Source organism: Castor canadensis, chromosome 11 (genome assembly GCF_047511655.1).
Source record: "Castor canadensis chromosome 11, mCasCan1.hap1v2, whole genome shotgun sequence".
Taxonomy (NCBI): Eukaryota; Metazoa; Chordata; class Mammalia; order Rodentia; family Castoridae; genus Castor; species Castor canadensis.
This window is the reverse complement of record NC_133396.1, coordinates 8,882,574-8,909,147: the sequence shown is the minus strand read 5'-3', so window position 1 is coordinate 8,909,147 and position 26,574 is coordinate 8,882,574. Positions and strand designations below refer to the sequence as shown.

Sequence of the window (26,574 nt, the reverse complement as noted above, 5' to 3'; positions counted from 1 at the left end):
CTATGTAACTTTCAATCTCTTATTGAGAATGTCAAGTCCCAAACCCAAGGATTCAGAAGAAACCCACTAAGCCTTGGGATAAATGAGGTTTCTAACTTCACCCTGGACTTTTTCTTTCTTTTCTTTTCTTTCTTCCTCCCCGCCACACCCAACTTTGAGGAGTAGAAGAGAAAATACCTCTTCCAACTGGTTAATAAAATTAGAATTCAAATCTTTCCAGGTGCAATGACAGGTCCTTTTAGAGGAAACTGCTTCTCTGAAGCCAGCAGTGCTCAGAAATTACAACCGGTTTCAGCAATTAAGAGAAGTAAAACATTAAAAAGCAGGAGGCAAAGTACATTTGCATGCTAATAAGCCTCTTCTGCAGGGCTGGGAAGCTGTGTTTTACAACAAAGCAGATAACTTTCCCACTATGGCAATATTAACCCTTGGGTTCTCACTCCAGCTCTTTGCCCCTGATTCTCTTGTCTGGAACTTGTCTGTTTGGGGAACACATGGGTTAACTCCACATATCCATCCATCCATCCACTGTGGCCTAATTCTCCCTGGCTTTGGTAGGAGAAGAAAGAGACTTAAAAAGTTTTGAATGTGTTTAGGGATAGTGAGAGGGGAACAGAGAGACACACCAGTGGGTGAAAGAGAAAGTTTTGCTAGAAAACACACTGGAATGGGCTGGACAGTATTTGAATGCCAGCATTGATGTGAAATGAGACTTGAATTTGAATCCGGTTCTACCACTTGCTAGTGGCATGACCCCTGGGTGACTTACTAAAGTTTTTAGAGTCCCAGTTTGCTTATCTAATAAGGTAAATGAGGCAATGAGTGTAACATTTCTACACACCTGGTAACTGTGATGGTCACTGCAGTGTTGTTACAACTGGTCGCATTTATGGTGTTCCAGGTGAAACTTTCCAAAGAACCCTGAGTACAAATGCTTTGAAAAATCACTATGGCTTCATTTGGAGATACCAAGTAATCCTTTTTGTCTCATACAGAAAGTTAATCTTGGAATAAAGGCAGATAACATATAAAGACTCTTTTTTTGCCTCCCCAAGGTGGGCACCACTAATGATTTGGTTCCTACCAAAGATGGCCGTCCTTAAGAATCCTTAAGATAGTCCACAAAAATTAGAACATTCTCAACTCCTATTAGAAAAAGGCAATATAGAATAGAGCTTGGGTTTTTGGAGCTGACTAGACCTGGTTTTGAGATCCACTTTCATTGACACAATCTACTTTCATTGACACTTGCCTAACCATGTTTCTTTGAACCAATTTCTGAACCTCTTGGTGCCTCATTTTCTCCCATTATGAAATGGAATGGTAAAATGTCATACATTGTGGGTTGAGTGCTTATTCAATTTTTAAGGATACATCATTCTTTGTTTCTGTTTTAAAAATCTGATTCTCTTCATCCTTCCCCATGACACAATGAGGAAGCAATGCCCCAAACATGTCATGTCTTAGACTGCAAGCCAAGTCATTGAAATTCAGTAAAGACAGGAAAGAGAAGTTTCAATTTGTACACCAGTGTCCTTGCAGCTTGCCACAGCTCTGCAGATGGGAAAGGGACTGCCGGAAGGAAGTAAAAATTCATCAAAGGCTGGCAAAAAATTAATCTGGAGCTCACGGATGGGCAGTGGTGCGCACCCTCTGACGGCGGGCTTCCCCTTCATGTCCGTGCTGCCTATGGGCTGAGATGAGTCCACCACCCCACCCTGGCATCCTGGGCACTGACCATGACACACCATTCATTCTCTGCTCTAGATCTGCTTCCCAATGGGAGGGGAGCAAAGAGGCAGAGAATGGTCAGGTAGACCAGGGAAAGGCAACAGTCGTCTACCCTTGCAAACAACCCTCTTCCACTAACAAAGTGTGCATCGATGGCTCGGAACCCTGTGTGCTGGAATCACATAGGAAATGTTTAAAAAAATATCCCCATAGATTGTGGCTCAAGTTTTCTCATGCATGGATGTTTTCATATAGATCTTTTGGTGATTCTGATGTGTCATCTGACTTGCAAATCATTGCCACATTCTCTCACTTTCTACAGTGTTTTTTCTATAACCGTGCTGCTGCTCATTGTTGGTTACACATTAGGTTTACCTGGCAGACTTATGGAAAATAAGGAGGTCTGGCCAGGCACCATGGCTCACTCCTGTAACCTCAGCTACTCAGAAGGCAGAGATAGGAAAGATGGTGGTTTGAGGCCAGCCCAGGCTAAAAGTTACCAAGAGCCCCCATCTCAACCACCATGCTAGATGTGGTAGCCAGTGTTTGTAATCGCAGCTATGCAGGAGGTATAGGTAGGAGGATCACAGTCTGAGGCCAGTCCTGGGGTAAAAAGCATAAGACTCTATCTGAAAAATAACCAAAGCAAAAAAAGGGCTGGGAGAGTGGCCGAAGTGGTAGAGTGCCTGCTTAGCAAGCATGAGACCCTAAGTTCAAGACCCAGTACCGCCAAAATACGTATAATATAACATGGATGTCCGGGTTATCTGCTCAAAAATTTCTGACAGAATTTCTTGAAGTGGAGTGCAAGCGTCCACCAAAGACAGACACCTGCAAATTCTTGCTTCCATATGCACAAGATCCTTCACTGCAGAAGAATTTCTAACAGCAAAGATTAGAGACAACCCAAATGTCTAACCACAGGAGACTGGTTAAATAAACTCAGGTCCAGCCTTGTTTGTGGAATACTATGCATCTGTTAAAAAGAGCAAGCAAGAGCTGGGAGCATAGCTCAGGGTACAGTACTTGCCTAGCAAGTGCAAGGCCTTGGGTTTGATTGCCTGCACAGAGGGGACGGGAGAGAGAGATAGAGCTCTGCACTAATATTGAAAAGTCTCTAGAACATATACAAAAAAGACAAAAAGCAGGCAGAACAGTATTTACGGGGTAATTTGTGAAGGAATGGAGAAAATTCAGCAGACACTTTCTTACTGCCTGAATTTGCATAAACACTGAAAACTAACAAGAGTAATGAATCTAGGGAACAGGGCATGTCAGAATGCTTGGGTACTTGGGCAGGATCAAGACTTTTTATAGTGTTATCCAACATGTAAGCTACCTATTGTGAAAATACAGCTTCTAGAAAGTTCCTCCAGTGATTCTCACAAGCGGCCAGTAAGCAGTCTACTTCATGAAGGGTGGACTGCCTATGTAAATTATTTGGAATTGTTCCACAAGGAAAAATTATTTGTTCAATCCTTTTTTTTTTAATATCAGTATGAAGCCCAGAGTATTTATTTTATACTTTAGGTAATAGAGAATATTGCTTTATTTATTTTTTAATGCCATCAGCTATAACTATTGGACGTTGTCTCAGCTGGCTTCCATACTCCGTTTAATATAACCCCCACAATTAATATTATACCCCCGTAATTGTTTGCTGCGTTGAGCACTTTCTTACACGCTGTGCTAAAAGATGCTCCAGGTCATTGTGGACATCTCCTTCTTCCATAGAATCAGCTGTTTCTCCAGGTGCTTTCTATTGGTGACTGGTCATAGGAAAACGAAGACCTGGGCACCAGTGTGCTCACTGTTACTGGGGTGCTATTGCACCCAACTGGCAAAGCAAGGAGACAGATGTGTGAATAAAACCTGCGTGTATAAATACCTATGACAATTCCTATGTGTAATTATCTGTATCCATGGTAAGTCCACATTCCATCACCAACTGACCCATCACCCCAGGGATCATTCTAGTCTCTTTCCCCTCTTGTCTATCATCTTCCACTCCAGCACTGAAAACCCTGGCTCTCACAATCCTCCATAGCATTGCTTAGTTGTTCAACTCCATCATTCGTGTGTCATGGTTTCAGAATTGACTCCTATTCACATATCGAAGGGTTTCTTGGTTGTTCCCAGCTTTTAGCAATTATGAATGAAAAGATCATTCCTGTGCAGAGTTTTGTGTGGACATGTTTTCAGACCAGTTGGGAGGACACCTAGAAGTGTGATTCCTGGAATGGAGGGTAAGACTACATTTAGTTTTTATAAGAAACTGTCAAATTGGCTTGCAAGGTTGCATTCCCACCAGTAATGAATGTGGGGCCGTATGTCCTTGCCAAAGGTTGGTATTGTTAGTTTTTAGATTCTCATCATTTTAGTAGATCAGTAATGGCAGGTCATTGTTTGTATTTGCAATTCTCCAGTGACAGATGATGCTGACCATCCTTTCACATGCTATTTGTCACCTATGTATCTTCTTTGGTAAGGTTCCATTCGTGTCTAATTGGGTCATTTGTTTTCTTATTGTGAGTTTAAAGATTTCTTCATATATTTTTGGATACAAGTCTTTATCAGACATATATTTTGTGAATATTTTCTACTAGTCTATGGCTTGTTTTTTTTTTGTAGTACTGGGGTTTGACCTGGGGTGGGTGCTCTACCACTTGAGCCACACCTCCAGCCCGATCTTTTCATTTTCTTTTGAGTGTATTTTGCACAGCAGATGTTTTCACTTTTAATAAAATTTGACATCTATTTTGTTTTCAAGGATTGTACTTTGGTGTTGGATTTCTAAGAACTTGTCACAACCCCAGGGTCATGTAGATTCTCCTGTGTTTTTTCAAGAAGTTTTATAGTTTATTTTACATTTAAGTTCTTGATCTCAGTTAATGTTTGAATAAGGTGTAAGATCTGTGTCTAAGTCCTTTTTCTTTCTTTGCTTATGGATGTCTAAGTGTTTCAGTGTCATTTGTTGAAATGACTATCTTTTCTGTATTCATTTACCTTTGCTCCTTTGCCAAAGATCCAGTGATTTTATTGGGGGCTTCCATTTTGTTTTATTGATCTGTTGTCTAGTTTTCCATCAGTTTATTCTGTCTTGATCACTACTATCTTACAAAGTCAGACATGAAATCTGGTAAGCCGAGTGAGTCCAGTTGTGTTCTTCTTCTTCCATACTGGGTTCCCTATCCTGAGTCCTTTGTCTTTTCATACAAACCTTAGAATCAGCTTATCAGTATCCACAAACTAGTGTTCTGGGATTTTGATGAATATACAGATGAAATTTAGGAAGAATTGACACTTAAACAATATTGAGTTTTCCAATCCATCAGCACAGACTATTCCTACTGTTTTAAATCTTTGACTTTTTTAAAGATTAGCATTTTGTAGCTTTCCTGCCTGTCTTTGTAAACAAAATTTTACTGGTTCACAGCCAGGCTCATTCATTTATGTATAACCTGTGGTCGCTTTCACACTGAGATGCCAGAACCGAGTAGCTGCAACAGAAAGCATGTGACTCTTAAAGCCTAAAATCCATCTTATCCAGCCCGTTATATAAGGTCGATGACCTCTAGTTGAGTTTAAGTTTCAGAACATCTTTTATTCCGTTCTGTTTTCCATGATCTCCTCCTCACTGGCTTTGGGGAAAAAAGGACCCAAGGAAAGAAAGCTCCCTGAGCCTCAGCAATGAGCTTGAAATCCTTGTTTGAAGGTAGCAAGAACCTTTTTTATTATCAAGAACTCATGGCTGAGTCTGGAAGTGGGTTCTTATTAGGGTGTTTGTGTTCTAGGCTGTCGGCCTAGAGGTATCTCAACCTCCACTGTAGCACCTGGATCATAAGAAGTTCTTCTTTTGCCCATTAATTTTTTATTAGGATATATTCATTGTACAGGGGGGATTCATTGTGACAATTCCCAAATGGGCTTATATAATACATTGGATAGATCATCCTCTCCGTCTCTCCCCCTCAACCCCCTCTACATCCCACTTAAAACTATTGCAAGAGGATCTTTGCTCTATTTCATAGAAGAATATGAAGTCCATCAACCATTTACCTTCACCTTAATCTCATAAGAGGTTCTTAATAGATGTTTGATGATTGCAATAAGGAAGAAAACATGTGTGACAGAAAAATCCCCAAACTGTTGGGGACTCTGTGATCTGCTGATGTATAGCAGTGACAGCCTCAGGAGCTGTGGTCCTAGAACTGGGGACCACTAAGGTAGCTGTACAGACCACACGGCCAGCAGCAGGTATTTGGGGAGGATACCTTGTTGTGCCCCAGGAGGGCTGTCAGATAACAGGAGAAGCAGTTTCTGCACTTGTCAAATGTAGTGAAACACTACCAAACAACATGGAAAAGAATATTTATTCAGCAACATTGCATTCCAGAGTCTTTCCCTACTCTCCTGCCCTCCACACAACACCTGCAAGGGGCTCTCCATGCTCCAGTGTTATAGGCCAGCAAACTGAGACTCAGAGAGGACAGTGACCCCTCAGTCAAGATCTCTTCATTTCAAAGTAGCAGAGCCAATGCTCACTGTAAGGAGGAAGAGGAATTTTTGGCCACATGACACCTTCCACTCACTCAGATCAGCACCAGCAGGTAGTTTCCTGTGCCACTCAACAGCTCCCTGCTTTCACTCAATCAGTTCTTATAGCACCCCTCCCCCACCAATTCATAGACATTAAGAAACTACCAGGCATATTGTCATGCCTGTAAGTTCCTCCCTGGCTCTCATCTGTCAATCAGTTAGTTGGCCAGGGGACTGGTTTCCAGCAGGCTCTGAGGGGACATCACCTAACTCCTGCCCACTGGAACCTCATGCTATTCTGGGAGGGGAGGGGTAGCACTCACATACCTTCTACTCCCAAGGAGAGTCAACAAATCCGTTAAAAAGTCGAAGGAAGTGGTAATTACTTCAAAGATTTATATATGCAGGCATTGACCAAAAGTGATAAAAAGTCTCTAGAGCCTTCTAACTCTTTATGCATTTGTATATTCAAATCCTAGGCATCAGAATCCCACTGTCCAAGAAGCTGCTTTAAAACAAACAACAACACTAACATGTTTGCAACACTTTAGTAACATTTTGTGACATTTTTATAGTAAGTGTACACGATCCTCACAAATACAATACTCACTTTGTAAAGTAACCAAGGCAAGAATTATTGTTATACCCATTTCAGAGATTTGTATGCAAAAGCTCAGACAGGCAAGGAGATTTGCCAAGATCACGCAGCTAAGAAGCTGTGAGTTCCCTTACTACTGTCATGTCCCCAGGCTTTAAGACTAGCAAGGTTTGGCGATTCCTCCCCACTGCATTCAGCAGGACTAGGTAGCTCCTTAGAACAGAGCTGACATGGTCCACCCTTAACCTGGGGAGCACCTGCGTGCTGTTGTTGACCAGTCTGTCTGGCTTGATCTTTCCACGGGGACAGTGCCAGGCTCAGGAGCTGCCTTCCCCATGCAGCAGCCAGGCTGTGCCCCATGGGTCTCCCTGAACAAGGCTGGGCAGACTGCTCAACCCCAGAGCCTATGACCCAACCCCACAGCTTCCCATCCTCTGAATACACACACCAGCCCCCAGCTGACCTCTGTCACTGTCCTCCACACCCCTGTGCCCCTCTAGCATCTTCGGTCACTCCCAGGGGGAGCAAATAAGAGATCAGGAGATGGAAATGGGTGGGGGGTGGGTTCCCTAAAAGAGCTCATGAGAAGTCTTGCATTATTTTCCTTCATTGTTAAGCATCTAAGCCACCCAAAAAGAAGAGCAGGTCCCCAAGGGTCAGGGAAGGAGACTGCTGTCTCATGACCATTTGGCCAGAATCCTTTCCCAGAAAGGAAGATTTTGCTCTGAGACAGTTTTTCAAATGTTCTCATCCAATTTTGCACCACAGAGAGGATGGAAATGACAGATGAACTTCCCTGGACCACAGAGAAGCAGCATTTCTGAACTTTGGTTCAAAGCAACAGTGTTCACAAAGTCTTCTCCTTGTCATCCCTCAATGTCTTAGATCCTTTCTGAAGGGCAGAAAGGTTACAAGAATGGATGGATGGGCAGAGATTATGACCCAAGTCCCCCAGGATACTAAGGCTGATTTGCAATTACCCATCCAACACTTCACCTCATAATTTAGAGAACTAATGTGGTTTACATCCAATGGACCAGGAGCCTCAGCATGTGCTCTGAAATGTGTTCTCAACAATGCAAGAGAATTCGCTGCCCTCCGATAGGCTCATCATAACCAGAAGATATTACATCTGGTTCACTGTGGGGATTTTCATACCAGGCACAGTGCCTGGCACACAGCAGGTGACCAATACACCTTTACAGAAGCGGATGACAGGCACTATCAACACCATCTCCATTCCCAAGCTAAGTCTGTGGACTTGGCGTTCAACCAAGATCAACCATTTTCATGGGCATTAGACCTGCAATCCTGGTGCTTACTTGTGTTGCACTGACTTGGCCAATTCATCCATAACAGATAACCAGCAGGTAGGAGAGATGCTGTGTTGTGAAGGTTGAAGAGGGAAGACAGGCAGGCATGGAACTCAGAGCTCATGCCATCTAGACTGGAGGGACCAGGTCTCCTGACCTGGCTTTAATGACAGTCAGACTTTGGAGATCTCAGCTGGACCAGAAGGGTTTCAAGTTATTTCCAAACAAACAATTAATTCTCTGATTTGGATGAATTGAGTGATTTTTTTAAAAACTAATGTAGTAATGGAAAATTCAGAAGTACCAGATAGAGCAAATTCTCACCCAAGAGGAAGAGATATTACTACTGCTTCATTACTCCCATTGGGGGGGAGTATTGTTACTGACACTCTTCTTTTCTTTCTCTGCCTCACTTTTCCCTTTGGCATAAAATTCTCACTGGAACAACACAGGAGATCATAAAGAAAGAGCTACCAGCCCTCTCTTCCCTACCTCACTCCCAAATTTTCCTAGAGACCTGTGTATGAATCTGTGGAGAGAGAGATCTCAGTCCCTGATTGAGCAGAGCTCTGCAGCTGCAAAGTTGTAAGCCCATAAATAAAGTTTACGGCTAAACTGGCCTGACCTGGCTTTGCCCCTAGGTACAGAAGCAGTGTCTTGCCGTTAGTATGCAGAATCCATCAGCCGAAAGTCTGCTCATTTGTTCTCAAGTCACTCTGCTCTATAAATCTTTTGGAAAGGGAGGGGTGGGGAGGGGGAAGCCCAAGTGAGGGGCAGACAGAGAAAGGGTCAGGAGAGGGAGGCCATGAGGGCTGCTAGGGACATTTCTCCTCTGAAGCCTGAGGGCAGTCACTGGCTCCTGTTGCTTGGAAGAGGGGACAGACCAAAGCCATTTTGGCTCTCCAGTCGTAGGTGAAGAAGTAGGAATCTGTGGGAAAGACTGGGGGAAAGGAGTCTAATTTGTAAGACTCCATAGAGGGTTGATTTTTTTTTTAATCCCTTCTAGCTCAAAGTTGCCTGTCTTATGATTTTACGTAAAAAGCCAAGTTCCTCCTCCCACTTGCTTGTTGCTTATTTTTGCCTTTGTCTTGTTTGCCTTTGATGGTTCTGTTTGTTTGTTTTGCACTCTGAACAGAGGGCTGGATCATGCTTACCCACAGCACATGGGACTGTTTGAGAAGACAAGAGGGCATTTTTTAGTATCTCCACCTTTGGCAGACTCCGGGCTGCCAGGAGCACATAAGAAGGAAGAAAGATGGAGGCAACACAGGAGGAGGATTCTGCTACCTTCCCTGGACTCTAAACTTTGAGATCTGCCAAGAAAGGTCCTCCTGTCTGGGTGACTGTTAGTCCATTTCTTTTGATGAACACAGGAAGGAATACTAACCCAGTTGGCTTCACCTGGAGACTGGCTGCTTGGGGAGGGGACACAATGGAAAGGGACAGGCTGGTAGAGTAGGACAGGTCCTGGTACTTGTTGCTTCTTCAGTGTTTTAAAATTTCCCCTTAGGCAGGCAGCAAAGTGACATCTCTGTTTCTGCCTGCATGGGGCAGAAAGAACACACCAAAGCACCCTGGAGAAATCTTACAGTCATCACCTGCCTGGCCCATGAACAGGGAGGGATGGTGGCAGGAAAGGGTAGGAAGCTGGAGAAAAGGGCCTATGCCCACATGGCTAGGCCACCTATCTTTCATGGTGTATGCATGAAAGATGCTTAAAATTATCCTCAGGGAGCCTTCAAGGGGAAATCAGAGGGAGAGCCTTGCACCTGGGTGTGGGGCTCTGAGTGGCAGAGAGGGAGAAACTACAGCTTCCAGGCTGCCCGTCCAGTCCTGCAAGCCCTTTATTTTAACACCATTTTTCTTCCTTTAACTCAGGGACTCTTTTTTTTTTTTTTTTTAACCTACTGGGGATTGAACTCAGAGCTTTGCACTTCTACAGGTGCACTATTGCTCTACCATTTGAGCCATCCCTGAGCCCTTGGGCTTTCTTTAACTTTGTTTTTCAGATAGGGTCTTGCACTAATTTTGCCCCAGTTAGCCTGGAACCTACATCCTCCTACCTCCACCTCCCAAGAAGTTGGGACTGAAAGCATGCACCACCATGCTGGCTCATTCCAGGAACTCTTAACTACGTTACTACTTACATGTGAGGCTGGGTAACTCACACGTGTGGGCATGTGTGTGTGAGTTTGTGGCTGTGTCTATGTATAGTGAGGCTGTGCAGCAACACCCCTCACCTAGGCACCAGTACCATCCCACACCCTAAGTGACAACCAGAACTATCTCCAGATATTGTCAAGTGTTCCCTGGGGTCAAATGATCCCCAGCTGAGAACCACTGCCCTACAAGTCTTCTGACTTTTGCCTTCTCAAGTCACACCAGAGACCTTGGCCATCCTGGCCAGGGAACTGCCATAGAGAGGCACAAGAAGCAGGGCCTTGGGGAACCCAGGGAAGAAGGAGGTAGAAGAAGGAGGCCATTTCTTCCTGATCTCCAGAGATTTATTCCCCCAAAGTGCTTTTACACTCACCCTTAGAAGAACAGAGTAAAGAATAAGCAAAACAACTCTTCAAGTAGGGCTGTATGATTTAGCAAAAAAAGACAAAGGATTAATTATTTTTAGTATAAGGTGTCCTGTGTAGTATTTGGAATATAACATCTACTGAAGAAAATTGTTTTATCTGAATTTCAAATTTGCTTCTTATTGGTCAGTGCTGCCTTCAGACAGAGAGCACCACACAGAGAAAAAAAAAATCCAGAGAAAAAAACACATGCTCTCACCGTGTAGAAATTTCTTGGAGCAGGATCTGAGCTGTAATCAAAACTGAACAAGGCAGCCCTGTCCTTAATCTCACAGAATGTTCTCAGGACTCAGGCCGAACTGGAAGACCGGAATGGTGTGGAGGATTGTCTAGATTCCTCTTGGTCTGAAAAGAAGCCTCCAACTCCCGCTGGTTGTCCTGTTTGCCCACCCACCTTGGAGCGCCTTCCTCTGGGCTTGGCGGCAGAGAGGAAAGGCGATGCTGGGTGGGCAAGTCCGTGCCAGGCTTCATCTGGGAGGGAGAGCTGACCACTTCATAAATCCAGGGGAAGGAGCAGATCTCCTGCCAGAGCTGGGAGGAGCAGGGGCCTCTTGCCTGGCCTTGTTCTCTGTCATTAATCTTGTCTCCTCTTTGAAGGAGAGGCTCAATGACTCCTAACCTGACAGTGAAAAGAAAGGAGGAGGGACCTAGGGAGAAGAAGAGTGACCTCGCAGGACAGGTGAAGCACTGGGTGACTGATGTACCGGGCAGCAGGGGGAAAGGGAGGGTTGGCAGTGCTGAGCTTGGAGGAGGGCAAAGCTCTCTGGAGCCAAATGAAGAAAATGTGGCTTAGGTGAGTTTAGGTGGAGTTGACTCGTGGGGAAGGTGGACCAGGAAGTAGGAGGGTCTCCACCCTCTCCCCACCACACACACAGAAGCCCAGAGATGCTTCTGCGTGCAGCTCCTCTGGCCCCACTGGACCTCCTCAGTGAGCCTGCAGAAAGACAAGACAATGCCAAGTCCATGCCTGGGGTCAGATCCACATCCCCATCTTGGCCTGACCTCTGACCCTGGGCACCCTCCCCCATATAGATCTGATTTTTTATTTGCTTGACTGAAGTGATTCCTGGACTCTCTCTGAATGCCAAATTCTACCTTGACTTGTTCTGTCTTGCCTTCTTTTTTTTCTTTTTCTTTTTTCTCTTCGTACATGAGGAATGTCTAAGCTCAAGATATTGGCCATTTACCTCCTTTGGTGAAAACCAAAATCTCTGAAAAGCTTTGGGAACCCCTAACCCTAAGATTTTCTTTGAAGGTGATGTCAAGAGATGTGACATTTAACAAGGCATTGTCTCTTAGAAGACTGGCACTCAGGAATCCTGAGGGAAGGAGACATGTTCCTTGTTTTCAGTGCAACCCTGAAGGAGCCAGGTAACTTTGAGACTCAGTTATACCCTTGTGAAATGGGAGAGGAAACCCCTGCACTGCTTACCAGTTGGGAAAATAAATAAGACAGGCACTGTGGAAGCATGTTTTTAAGATAAGAAAGCTCTTATTTTACACATATTTAACACACACCTGTGGCACACATCCACACATTTATATCCACAGGGCAAGGGTGACTCCAGCCCTCTCAGACTTCAAGAGTAGAAATCGAGAAAAAGTGTTTGGGAAGGGAGGGGCTGGGTCTTTGGGAAGAAACAGCCAGCCTGTCTTCCCTTCAGGACAACAGCTAAATTCCAGAGCCTCCTCAAACAAGCCTCCATATCTTGGTAAAACTGAGCTGACAGGCATGACCTCAGCCAGGCGGCTCACCTTACTGAAGCTGTCTGGTAGGTGAGACATTTATTAACATGGATGGACTGCCCGCTGAGAGGGCCCGCTGCCCAGGGCCTGCAGGATGAAATCCTTCCCCAAATGCAATAAGTCTCTGCTTCAGTGTGGAATTTGATAACATTCTCTGTTCAGCGGGACCTTGCCTGAAGGACAGCACTGCTTTCAACATGGCATCAGTCCATCCATGGGGCTGAGGTATTCTAAAAGCAAACCCAGCCCTGGGAGCCATGTGGTTCTCTAATGCTGGACTGGCCACTCCAAAACTTAGCTTCCCCATCTAGAAACTGGGTAAGCCAGGCACTGTGACTCATGCCTGTAATCCCAAACACTTGGGAGGCAGAGGCAGAGATAGGGAGGATCACAGTTCAAGGCCAGCTCAGGCCAAAAGGTAGTAAGACCTCCATCTCAAAAAAACAATCTGGGTGAGGTTGTACCTGCCTGTGGTTCCAGCTGTGAGGGAGGCATTGGTAGGAAGATCATGGTACAAGGCTGACTCTGGGAAAAAAAAACCATGAGACCTTATTGAAAAACAATAAAACCCAAAAGGGCAGGGGGAATGGCTCAAGTGGTAGAGCACTGGGAAACCCTGGGTTCAGTACTACCACAAAAGAAGGAAAGGAAGGAAGGGAGGGAGGGATAAAGAGAGGGAGGAAAGGAGGAAAATGGGTTAAAACTGGCCAAGGTAGGTAAGGAGGGAGAGAGAGATTGGTAAAATTACCACTGACTGAATCGTCCCATTATAATGCTGGGTGGCACCTTCACTGGGACCTGGTACCTGTCCTTGTGTTTAAGCACAAACACTCAGGCGTGAAGTGCTGATGATCACAACAGAGACTCAAATATTTTGGATGATTCACAGGTTTATACAGTTGGCCAAGTCTTTCTGCAGCAGCTGAAACCTCCTTCCAACCTGAAACTAGACCACAACCATCAGAGGTGCTAAGACCACGTTTTATTTCTTTTTTATTTTTTTCTTATTCATATGTGCATACAAGGCTTGGGTCATTTCTCCCCTCTGCCCCTACCCCCTCCCTTACCACCCACTCCGCCCCCTCCCTCTCCCCCCCACCCCCTCGATACCCGGCAGAAACTATTTTGCCCTTATCTCTAATTTTGTTGTAGAGAGAGTATAGGCAATAATAGGAAGGAACAAGTGTTCCTGGTTGAGATAAGGATAGCTATACAGGGAGTTGACTCACATTGATTTTCTGTGCGTGTGTGTTGCCTTCTAGGTTAATTCTTTTTTATCTCACCTTTTCTCTAGTTCCTGGTCCCCTTTTCCTATTGGCCTCAGTTGCTTTTAAGGTATCTGCTTTAGTTTCTCTGTGTTGAGGGAAACAAATGCTAACTAATTTTTTAGGTGTCTTACCTATCCTTACCCCTCCCTTGTGTGCTTTCGCTTTTACCTTGTGATCAAAGTCCAATCCCCTTGTTGTATTTGCCCTTGATCTAATGTCCACATATGAGGGAGAACATACGATTTTTGGTCTGTTGGGCCAGGCTAACCTCACTCAGAATGGTGTTCTCCAATTCCATCCATTTACCAGAGAATGATAACATTTCGTTCTTCTTCATGGCTGCATAGAATTCCATTGTGTATAGATACCACATTTTCTTAATCCATTCGTCAGTGGTGGGGCACCTTGGCTGTTTCCACATAACTTGGCTATTGTGAATAGTGCTGCAATAAACATGGGTGTGCAGGTGCCTCTGGAGTAACCTGTGTCACAGTCTTTTGGGTATATCCCCAAGAGTGGTGTTGCTGGATCAAATGGTAGATCAATGTCTAGATTTTTAAGTAGCCTCCAAATTTTTTTCCAGAGTGGTTGTACTAGTTTACATTCCCACCAGCAGTGTAAGAGGGTTCCTTTTTCCCCGCATCCTCGCCAACACCTGTTGTTGGTGGTGTTGCTGATGATGGCTATTCTAACAGGGGTGAGGTGGAATCTTAGCGTGGTTTTAATTTGCATTTCCTTTATTGCTAGAGATGGTGAGCATTTTTTCATGTTTTTTTTTTTGCCATTTGAATTTCTTCTTTTGAGAAAGTTCTGTTTAGGTCACTTGCCCATTTCTTTATTGGTTCATTAGTTTTGGGAGAATTTAGTTTTTTGAGTTCCCTATATATTCTGGTTATCAGTCCTTTGTCTGATGTGTAGCTGGCAAATATTTTCTCCCACTCTGTGGGTGTTCTCTTCAGTTTAGAGACCATTTCTTTTGTTGAGCAGAAGCTTTTTAGTTTTATGTAGTCCCATTTATCTATGCTATCGCTTAGTTGCTGTGCTGCTGGGGTAAGACCATGTTTTAAAAGTTACTTGCTTTTAGATATCATTTCAGCACCTACTGTTCGGTAGGTCCTCTACTTGGCATTGTTGTGCTGTGTCTAACAAGGTCACATCTGAATGAGACCTGAAGTGTGAGAAACAGGAAAACACCCCATCAGAGGAAGGACTGACTGTCCTCAGCCCACGGGAACCATACCTCTCCCCAAGACTCCATAGAAATGGTCCTGATAAAGCTGGAATGACTTCATAGTGACTCAACCCAAGGGCAAGTTCTCAGCCTTCTCCTGGAACTGTGCTGTGTTGTGTGGTCCACTCCAGGGTGCCACTGTCCCCTGTCTGTTTGACTGCTCCTCCTTGGGCTGGCTCAGGGGTCCTTCACACAGCCTGTGTTCCGAATACCCACGTTCCCAGGGTTTCTTCTGCTCACCTGCAAAGCCCCTTGGCCAGCATGACATGATGAAGAAGCCCAGATCCTTCATCTGGGCTCAGACTTAAATATCTACTGGCAGCCAGCATGTCTTCCTTGATACTCAAAGTCAGCCCAGCCAGAATCAACCTCATTCCCTCCCCCACCAGTGCCCACACATGGGCCCTCTTTTGTATTCAGATCTACCAATAACACCTGAGCCACCAAGTCAGAAACCTAGAAGTCATCTTTTTCTCCCCTCTCTTGAAAGTTGGATCAATCAATAAGCCCAACTGACTTTACTTCCTCAATGTCCAGCCCTGAATTTGTCCCCTTCCGCCAACCCCTGCTGCTATTATTTCAGGCCTTGGACTTTGCTGTAGACTTCTATTGGCCCCTTCCCCTTCTCTTTCAAAGCTATCTTCTAAGCTGTGACCAGAGCTTGAAATTAAAGTGCACTTCTGACCATGTTGACCCTTCATGCAAACCCACCATAAACCCAGCTCCTTAATGGAATACAGGGCCCTTTCCAATCTAACCCTGTCTACTTTTTTCTTTTTCTTTTTTTCATGCCACTGGAGTTTGGACTCAGGGCTTTATACTTATAAGGCAGGCGCTCTACAGTTTGAGCCACACCTCCAGCCCTTTTTGCTTTGGTTATTTTAGAGATAGGATCTCACTTTTTGTCCAAGCTGGCCTAGACAGTGATCATACTATCTTACACTTCCCACTATAGCTGGGATGACCGTACACCACCATGCCCAGCTGAGATGGGGTCTTACAAACTTTTTTCCCTAGCTGGTCTTGAACCTTGATCTTCCCCATCCCACCCATCCCAGATGAATTGCTGTCATTTGTTCCCCCAACATCACTGTGTTTCTTATTTTATCTAAGTTGTTTCCTGCTGGAATTTTTTTTTGTTCTCTATTCCTACCCCACCGCTTAATTCTTCCTTTTTTTTTTTTCACCTAAATTACTCCTCTTCATTTTCTTCACTGTATAAAATCCAGAAAGGACATCACTACTTCCAAAAAACCTTCCAAGGACTGTCTTATTATTGCATTAACCACATTTTATTTAAATTATCTGTTGTAGAAGAAGTTATCTATTGAAGAAGAAATCATGACATTTGCAAGAAAATTGTCAGAACGAGAGGTCATCATGTTAAGTGAAAAAAGTCAGATACAAAAAGGAAAATATCATATTTTCTCATATGTGGAAGGAACAATTTTTTAAAAAGATAACCTGAAAGTAGTTGAGGGGATTTCAGGTGGAGGAAATCAGAATGGAGGTTCATAAAAAACTAAAATTAGGATAGGGCTGGTGGAGTGGCTCAAGTGGTAGAGTGCCTGCCTAGCAATTGTGAGGCCCTGCCTGAGTTCAAACCCCAGTACCACTCCCCTGCCCCAAAACAACTAAAATTAGACCTACCTTATGAGCCTGCCATAGCACTCTTAGGCATATTTCTGAATGAACATACAAGACAGACACCTGCACATCCATGTTTATCACAGCATTATTCTCAATAGCCAAGCATGGAATCAGCCTCAGTGCCCAACAACCAATGAACAGATAAAGAAAATGTGGTATATATACACCATGGAATATTATTCAGCTGTAAAGGAGAATGAAATTATATAATTTGCAGAAAAATGAATATCATGTTGAGGGAGATAAGCCATGATCAAAAAGCCAAATATCACATGTTTTTATTCATATGTGGAATCTAGACCTAAAATGATGGTGATGATGATGACAACAACAGTGATGATGATGAGTACGAGGATAATGGGAGTTGGGTGTACAAAGGGGGCTGTCTGCGGGGATCAGTGGGAGGGGGAATGGAGAGGGTATGGGGGTGAAAAGGATCAAGGTGCACACACATATATATATGTATAAGTGTGAAGACAGCATAATGAACTCCACCTAACTTTATTTGAAAAAGAGGGGAGGAGTGTTAAGGAAATATAACAGGGAGGGGTGAACTTGTTCAAAGCACACTGTATGCATCTATGGAATTATCACATTGAAAACCCCCTGTACTATTAATGTATGCTAATAAAAATAATTTAAAACAAAAAGAATCCATGTGGGAGAGAGCCATGGCACCTTTAGTATTTTCTCTGGGCTTTTGAGATATTTTCCAATGTTATACCATAAGAAACCAGCCAAATTGCTTTCCTTGAACTCTTTATAAAATCCTTTAGAATATTTTAAATATATTTAATATAATATATGAGAATATTTTACATACTCAATGATTAATTACTAAATCCCTCTTTAATAAGAATAGAAATTAGAGTATTTTATTGAGGACCTATTTTATGTTGTGTGTCATGCTGAACTTTCTTCTTGCATTTTTTGTCTTAATCCTCCCAATAAACTGACAAGGCAGATATTATTATTTTTGCTTTTCAGATATGAAAAATCTTGGCTTTGAAGTATTATATAACTTCCAAAACTGAAATTCATATCCAGATTTCCAGAATTCAGAAACAGATATTAATGACTATACCATACTCCCTAGAGAAGAGACACTTAGTCTGCCTCCTGTTGCTATAACAAAATCCCATGGACTGGGGGATTTCTAAAGAACAGAAGTTCATTTGGTTCATGGTTCTGGAGGCTGGGAAGTCCAAGATCATTGTGTGATTATTTGGTGAGGGCCTCCATGATGTGCCACAACAGGGAGGAAGGGCAAGTGAACATGTGCAGGGCAGAAAAAACATCAGTGGAATTCACCCTTTTATCTGGAACCTACTTGCAGCAGTGGGCATTAACCCACTTAATGCGAGTGGAGCTTTCATGGTCTTGTCACCCCTTAAAGATACCCCCTCCTAATACCATTCCAATGGCAATTAAATTTCCACGTGAGATTTGGAGGAGACATCCAAACTGTAGCAGAACCCAAATTTCATTTGTCAATGGTAGCAACAGCTTAGTTGATTGACTAAGCAGATCTCTACACAAAGGTCTTTATGCTCCTTTTCTATGATTTGGCTGCTATAGCTTGGAAACATTAAAATCAAATAACAAAAAGAATTCAGAGGAGTAGCATCTTTTAACTGAGATTACATTTTAGAACTGAAGATGATGAAATTCTTGTTTAAAGCTCATATGTGTTGAACCAATGAGAAACTCCACAAAAAATTAACGGTTGCACACAACTGCCAATGTTTCATTACCACTAATATTTAGCACAGTGTGGTGTCTGCAACATAGGCCATCTCCCCCTGCTTGAGCATTTCTTGTCTGTATACAATTGAAAATCAAGGCACTAAAAGCATTTTTATGTTTTTTTTGTATATAGACTTTTTATCTGTCTCCTCTGAGTTTATTTTTCTTTTATCCGCAGCTCAATCTAAAGTTTCCAGAAGTCAAATTAGTGCCTTGCATTTCTCTTCTATTTAGCTAAGTATTAAACACAAGAAATTCAGAAGTGTTCATTATAAACAAATATACAATACATTAAGTGCCATCAAGAGTGATAAATCAAGGTTAGGGGACAAACAGTAATGGGGCAAGATGAGAGGATGGGGCTACTACTTAGATGTGGTAAGGAAGCCTTTTTTGCCATTGCAGCCCAGGAGTAGAGAGACCTGGAGGAGTAGGGAAATGAGTGTTGTATGTACATGTAGAATTGTGTGGCTGCCCACACCTTAAACCTTCTTCCCATTAAGAACTGGTGTCTTAATCCTCCTCTCAAATCTGGGAGAACTGTGTGACTATTTTGACTAATAGAACATAGTGGAATTGGTGTTCTTGTCAGTTTCTGGGCCAAGACTTTAAGAAACTAACTCCTTCCATTGGGATGTTTGCTCTTGGTACCCAGCTGCCATGTTGCGAGGAAGCCCAAATAGCCATTGGAAGAGACTCATGGGAAGAGAAACAGGTCCCTGGCTAAGAGCCCAGTTGAGCTCCCAGCCAACAGCCAGCACCAGCTTGTCACTAGCCTGGCTCAACCACACCAGCTGATGCTTTATGGAGCAGAACTCAGCCATGCCTGCTGAGCCCTGCAAAATCTCCAGATTCATGAGTTAAGTAAATGCTTGCTGTTTTTCAGACACTGAGCACTGAGATGGTTGGCACACAGAGACAGACATTGAACAGAGGCCTCACTGATGGAGGAAAAACTATGAGGGCAAAGACTTCAATCCAGGATAGTGTTCAACATGTTCTAGAAACACAGAGGAGGCCAGTGTGATGGAGCAGAGAATATAAGTGGCATGAGAGGAGACTATTAGGTCAAAGAGATCTCTAGCAGCAAGTCTTAAAGGAAACTCTAAGACATGACAAGGACATCAACTCATGTGTGTGTGTGTGTGTGTGTGTGTGTGTGTGTGTGTGATGCTGGGGGCGGGATGTAGGCACTCAAACATGCCAGGCAAGCATTCTACCACTGAGCTACAGCACAGTCCAGAGCATCAATTCTATTCTGAGTAATGCAGAAGGCACTGGAGAGAGTTGTGTGAAAGAAGTGTAATCTGACTCATATTTTAAAGCTCTGTGAACATGATGGATGAGTAGTTACTTACTGAATGAAGGCCTAAAGTACTGGTTCTCCACCCTGGCTGCACACTGGAATTAGAGGGGAGTTGGAAAGGAAAAGGAAAGAAAAATCCTGGGCCCTACCTCAGAATGACTGGATCCGTCTTTGGAACCAGGCATTGCTTTCAAACAAAACAAAACAAAAAAACTCTCCCAGTGACTCTACTGGGCAGTCATGGTTGAGATTTGTTGCCTACAACATGGCCAGCAAACTATGACACATGACTGAATGGCCACCATCTTATTTTATAGATAAAGTTTTATTGAAACAGAGCTAAAAATAATTCACTTATGTATTATCTATGGCACCTTCTGGCTACAGTGATGTTGTTGAGTGGTTACAACAGAGACTATATGGTCTACAGAGTCTAGATTGTTAACTATATGACTATTAACTGAGACCACGTGGCTGTGGAAGTACTTCTAAAAATGGTAGTGGGAATCAGAGTCACCACAGAACTTGGCCAAAGTTCAAAGGCCCAGGCCCTCTCCTCGGCCTGAGTCTCTGAGTCCCTATTAATTTTCAAGTGAGTCTTCCATACCAGGGTTGGAGGTCTACTGGTTCAATCAGTGAGGAAGACTAGGAGCAATAGAGCACGTAACGCTGCGTGTGAGTGGGGACTGAGCTGGGCTTCTGTTTGGATAACCTTTTCCCTCTCCTTATGCCAGCCTTTTTCCCATGGAGCTTCAGTTTCAAACAGACTTCTCACTCCAAACCAAAAAATTGAGATGTCACAAGAACCAGTCTATCTGTTATAGAAACTGTAGAATGAAGCCCTCCCCCACAGGTGAACGAATTTCAGTCTCTGCATGTTCATAGGCAGCATAGCTGGCCCTGGGGGAAGAAAAGGTCAAGGTACAGGAGCTGGTTATGTTCTTAGGCAGGAGCTGTGAGGTCCACTGCCTCCCCTGTGGTGGTTTGTCCATGGGAACAATCCCTAATATATGTTGGATGCAAAGTACACTATGGTACTGTGGTGCTTAGCCATGACTTGCATTATTAGAGGAGCAAGGAGCTTAAAAGAACTAAAGAATAATCTGATGGTTGGTCCACACTCTTGGGACTCCTAATTTAGCAGGCCTGGGTGAGGTCTAGCAGGTGATTGTTATACACAGTCACTGTGGCTGGGAATCGTTCAAGACTCTAGAATCTAGAGCAATGATTTCTAACCTTGAACATGCATCTGAACTCCCTGGAGGGCTTGTTAAAGCACTGATTGCCATGCTCCACCCTAGAGTTTCTGGGAGTTCTAGGGTAGGACTCAAGACTTCACCTTTCCAGTAAGTTCTCAGATGATGCTGAGGCTGCTGGTCTGGGGACACAATGGTGGGAACCACTATTTTAGTACTCAGTAAGATCCTACCAATGAAAGGTACTTCAACAGGCTGAAGAGCTTGGACTGGATTCAGGGGATTTGGGGCCTATTGCCAAACCATTGGCAAGATCTGTTTTGTCAGGTATAGACACCAAGTCCTCAGAAATTCCTCCTGGAAGAGACTGGGGAGTCATGCAGGATGACGAATAAAGGTGAAATAAAACAAAGCCCAGGAAAACAAAGCATTTCCAAATTGAAAGAACTGAAAGCTCCTTTAAAACCCACCACCAGTGGGAACCTGAAGGCATAATTATATAACCCATGAATATAATTAGGTGCTTTCCTTCCTTTTCTCCCCACCCACTTCTCCCAGGCTTTGGCTTTGGGAGAAGGAGGAGGGGGTCCTGTGAGTCTCAGGACTCCCAACGTAATATCCTACATTCCCCTGCTCTTATAAACTTCCTCAAAAAGTAGCACTTGGATGCAGCTGGAGCCAAACCCCAGAGCGTCTTGTCCATCAGTTAATATTTATTGGGCCTTCACAATGAGCTAAGCAGCCATATAAAAGACAACAGTACCTGCAGACTGTTATTAAGCCAAGGGAGAACAAGCACCTCGCCTTCCTTTTCACTAGGTGTTGGCAGCTGGGTGGTAGTGTCTGGGTCAAAATGAACATTCAACCACTCATCCCACAAAAATGTCTGAAGCACTCACTATGTCGCAGCCAGTCTCCTAAGTTCTGGATGTATGGCAGTGATTGAAACAGACAGAAGCCACTGCCCCAGCAGAGGGGAGAGTTTAGAGGCTCTATGAAGCTATGGGTAGGGGCTGGTGGCTGGCATCCACAGTAGGACTCCAGGTGATTGACTGGGTCAACTAGTCTGTTGGTTTATTTTGTAGATCCCTTTCCAAAAAATACCACAGAGATTATACACCTGCAATTTCAAGGCCTGTGGGTGAAGGAATCTGAGTTCAGAAACATAAAATATATTGTCTCCAGGACCAATGCAGGTGTTGGTTGGATTTGCAGGACTCTCTCCCAAATAAAAATATTCACTCAATTGGAGCTAAAGCATTGGAAGTCTCCCAGGGTACTTCTCCTCAGCAGCCCTGCTCCTCAGACTCTTTGTGGTGTTCAGAGGCTGCCCCAACCCTTGCTGGGACCCTGGGCTGCTTCACATCAATGGACTTCTCAACCCTCTTAAAAAGGACATGTGGTTTCCCAGTGGATGTAGTTCCCCTCCGGGAAGGTAACTAGATACTAGGAAACCCAGATCCCCAAATGTGAGCTGGCTATTGGCCACAACAGGAGTACACCAGGTCAGGATCCTATGACTTGGTGCAAGGAGACAGGTGCCATTTGTTTTATACAGTGTGATACTCTAGCACATAGCACAGTGCCTGCTGCCCCATGGGCAGGTGAAGGAGTGAATGAATGAGGCAGAAATGCTTCATGAAACTTTGAAGCCCCACAAGTCTTACCAAGAAATCTCACCATCCTCAGTCCCCATGGTGACCTACCAAGGACACTTAGTACACTGTCCATGGAAAATAGAGAGGAGACACAAAGTAGAGGTTATAGGAGCTGAGACCCTAAATGGAAATCCATGGAATAGAAGAACTTGACACTGGAAGACAAAGACAATTATCCCATGAAGGACAAAGAAGGCAAGTAGGCTATAAGCTAGTGAAATAGCACAGAGCCCCACATTCTTCCAGCCTCCAAATCTACCCCAGAATATCAATTAAAAAGAGGGAATTGGGATGAATTTTGAAAAAGAAAGGTTTTAGCTCATTACCTTCAAAGGCAATGGATTTGTAAAGGTTGAAAGAAGACTAAGACCCATATTTGGAGATAAGAAGAAGGATAAAAGAAGTAGAACAATATTGCTGTACTGTGATACACACAAGAATGTTGGCATAGATGTTTATTGCGGCACTATTCACAATAGCCAAGTTATGGAAACAGCCAAGATGCCCCACCACTGACAAATGGATTAAGAAAATGTGGTATCTATACACAATGGAATTTTATGCAGCCATGAAGAAGAACGAAATGTTATCATTCGCTGGTAAATGGATGGAATTGGAGAACATCATCCTGAGTGAGATTAGCCTGGCCCAAAAGACCAAAAATCCTATGTTCTCCCTCATATGTGGACATTAGATCAAGGGCAAACACAACAATGGGATTGGACTATGAGCACATGACAAAAGTGAGAGCACACAAGGGAGGGGTGAGGATAGGTAAGATACCTAAAAAATTAGCTAGCATTTGTTGCCCTTAACGCAGAGAAACTAAAGCAGATACCTTAAATGCAACTGAGGCCAATAGGAAAAGGGGACCAGGAACTAGAGAAAAGGTGAGATCAAAAAGAATTAACCTAGAAGGTAACACCCACGCACAGGAAATCAATGTGAGTCAACTCCCTGTATAGCTATCCTTATCTCAACCAGCAAAAACCCTTGTCCCTTCCTGTTATTGCTTATACTCTCTCTACAACAAAATTAGAAATAAGGGCAAAATAGTTTCTGCTGGGTATTGAGGGGGTGAGGAGGAGAGGGAGGGAGTGGAGTGGGTGGTAAGGGAGGGGGTGGGGGCAGGGGGGAGAAATGAACCAAGCCTTGTATGCACATATGAATAATAAAAGAAAAAAAAAAAGAATGTTGGCATAGCCTGTTGGTGTAAACACAAAAATGTATACAGAGCAAACCAAATATATGTTATATAGAGAAGCAAGAATCAGATACCCAAACAAATGCACAAAATGTCCTACTTGGATATTCTCACCATATGGGACAGGCTTTGTTTTTCAATACCTTAAGATCTTTGCACAGGCATCTCTCTTTCCTTGGAACCCCAAAACTTCTCTTCCTGGAAAACACTTGTTCAGTCTTCAAAACTTAATTTTCATTTCATCCCTGGATTCCCATAGTGCCCTGGACCTCCACCATCATTGCAATATGGTCTAAAAATGTGGTTGAATTTTTTGCCCATCCATCTACCCCACTTGACTATGAGTTCCTGAAGACTGGGATCTTATCCTGTTCATCTCATTTCTACAGTATCTGGAATAAAAAAAGGCCTCAAGACATGGATTTTAGATAACAAATGAAAAAAGAGCGTTACATGCCATGTCAAATTTGAACATCCAATGGGAACATGTCTATGTCTATGGGGAAGACCCAGTTCTTGTAGAAAGCTAGAAAATGTTCTTGGAGCCAGACCTTCCAAGCAGTGAGGAAAGGGGAGGCATACTTGTCAACACTGGATGAGAGCTACCCCATCATTCAGGAGGACTTCTCAGGAAGTAGGAAGCTTGCAGGCGATTGAAGACTTGTTTATATCAAATAAGCACTTGCTCCAGTGTTCAAAGATCAGCAGGTTCCAACTTGAACTTCCAGAGAAGTCATGGTCATATACCTACATTTACTGCAAAAGGATGGACAGCCAAACCCGGTTCCCATCTACTCCTCGACAAGAACTCCATTGGGCTTGCTGGAACACCACTCTCAGCAGGACCTTTGAAACTTTGTGGGAATAAGCTACCCCTCTATCCCTAACCCACAGCTCAGAATCATTTCCTGGGAGAGTAGCGAACCAAATGAAATAACTGTAGTATTTACTGCTGTTAATTAACAGCAAGGTGTTCATGACTAATGTGATGTGAAGGGTGTGGAAAGCTTTCCATTATTGACTCCTCCTTTGCAGGATTATAAACTCCAGAAGAGGTGTTCTCTCTTGGCTGAAACTTGGCAACTGGCCTGAAGTTCTTCTTGTGGCTGGTGATGGATCTACCCTCTCCTCGGCCTGTTGAGAACCGTCTCCACTTCTACAGCACTCACTGCTGGGGCCATGGGCTCCTGACAAACAGACTCAAGGAAGCCACTCTTGCTGTGACACTTGCATTTAAAACACCTACAACAAAAAAATTCAAGAGCTAGTCTTACGTGCTCTAGAAATGTCCATGTCTAGATGAAGTCAAGACAGGCTGTCTTCAGACAGCAGCTAAGTGCAAACCTGTCAAACCAAGAGCAAATCTTAATATTTGCTCAATATTCTGCATTTATAACAAAATGGGGTTACTACAAATGAGAGGGTGTGTTGAGGAGTGTGTTGAGGGAGTGTATTTTTTCTTTGGATCAAGTTTCGATTATGGCCTCCTTTGGTTTGTCATTCTGCAAGTGGTTATAACCACTGCTCACTGTGTTTTCAGTTTCTATTGTCCTTTCTCAAATAATATTTCACTTTAAATCCCTCCTCTTCTGCCAGCCTCTGAGGTAGACAGCTGGAAGTATTATTACTCCAATTTTACAGATAAAGAAATTGAGGTTTGGAAAATTCAAATGACTTTCCCAGATTCATATGGCAGTGCCCAGGCTCAGACTCTGATCTCCTGATGCCAAGCACAGCGCTCAGATTTTCCACCCTGGCAAGCTCTAAAAAAAAATAAGAGTCAGCATTTTCCTCCCACCTGGTCCCACTTCATGCAAAGCTGACTGGCAAGCAGGCAGATGGTAATGAATTATGAATTTCCTTCTTGGAAGTGTTGCTCAATGGGCAGCGATTCTCTACCACTTACATTTGGAGAAGTTTGGTTCACTTTGGCTTGGATTTCTGATGGGTGGGGACCCCGGATGGCCCTTCTGGGCTCTGTTAACTGAGAATTCTTGATCAGAGAAGGAGGAAAAAGGGTGATGACTTGGAAGACTGTTGGCAGAGCCCTGTGCTCCAATCACACAAGAAAAAACAATAACACAGCCTCCTCATCCCCCTGGGTCCTCAGAAGGCAGTAACATGATAAAAAAAAAAAAAAAAGAACCAAAAAATTAGTAACCCATGACCTGGAGATTTTAATTAGCCATGCGAACTAGACCGAACAGGAACTCCTGCCTAGAAATCCACCCTGTTCCAGCCACCTGGCTGGGACATTCACTCCTTTCTGGAAATGTTTTCAAGAAGCTGGCAGCAACCAGCTCAACCTGTCCCATGCTCTAAGATGAAGGAAGGAAATCTTGGATAAGCCACTGACATCCTGCTACTGGCTCCAGCAGAGCACAGAAATCCATGAAGAAAAGATTTGTCACAGTTGCTTCAAATGTCTCAGCAAATCATGGTCAAATCACACAGAAAGAAAAGATCAAGAAAGATGCTTTATTTTCAAACTTGGAGATTGAAGAGCTACTCTTGATTATCCACCTGAACAAAACTACACTAAAAGAGTGTGCAAAGAAAGAGACACTAATGTTTTAATTGGAGACAAATCAAATAGGGCTTATTTTACAGTTGCTTCCCCTACCTACATAGAGTGTTTTTGGCTCATATCTATGTTCGGCATCCCTCGATCACATATCTGTGTATCGGACAAAAGCAGCAATGAGAGGGGAACCTAAGATACAGATACCAATTTCATGCATAAAGGACATGTGACTCTTGATTATCTCTCAGAGACCAAGCTCGCCAAAGAGGAGACGAAATT

At 43.6% G+C, this 26,574-nt stretch overlaps 1 long non-coding RNA gene across 4 annotated transcripts in view; it reads right to left on the bottom strand.

Annotated features, from left to right (window-relative positions):
- The window catches only part of LOC141413677 (uncharacterized), a 103,675-nt gene that overhangs the window by 24,150 nt on the left and 52,951 nt on the right, over nt 1-26,574 (bottom strand). The window contains exon 7 of one of the 4 annotated variants that reach the window (XR_012438445.1): nt 19,990-25,013. The exons of the other annotated variants lie outside the window; for them this stretch is intronic. This is a non-coding gene — a long non-coding RNA (uncharacterized lncRNA). Of the gene's footprint in view, nt 1-19,989; nt 25,014-26,574 lie in introns of those variants that run through there. 4 annotated transcript variants of the gene reach the window in all.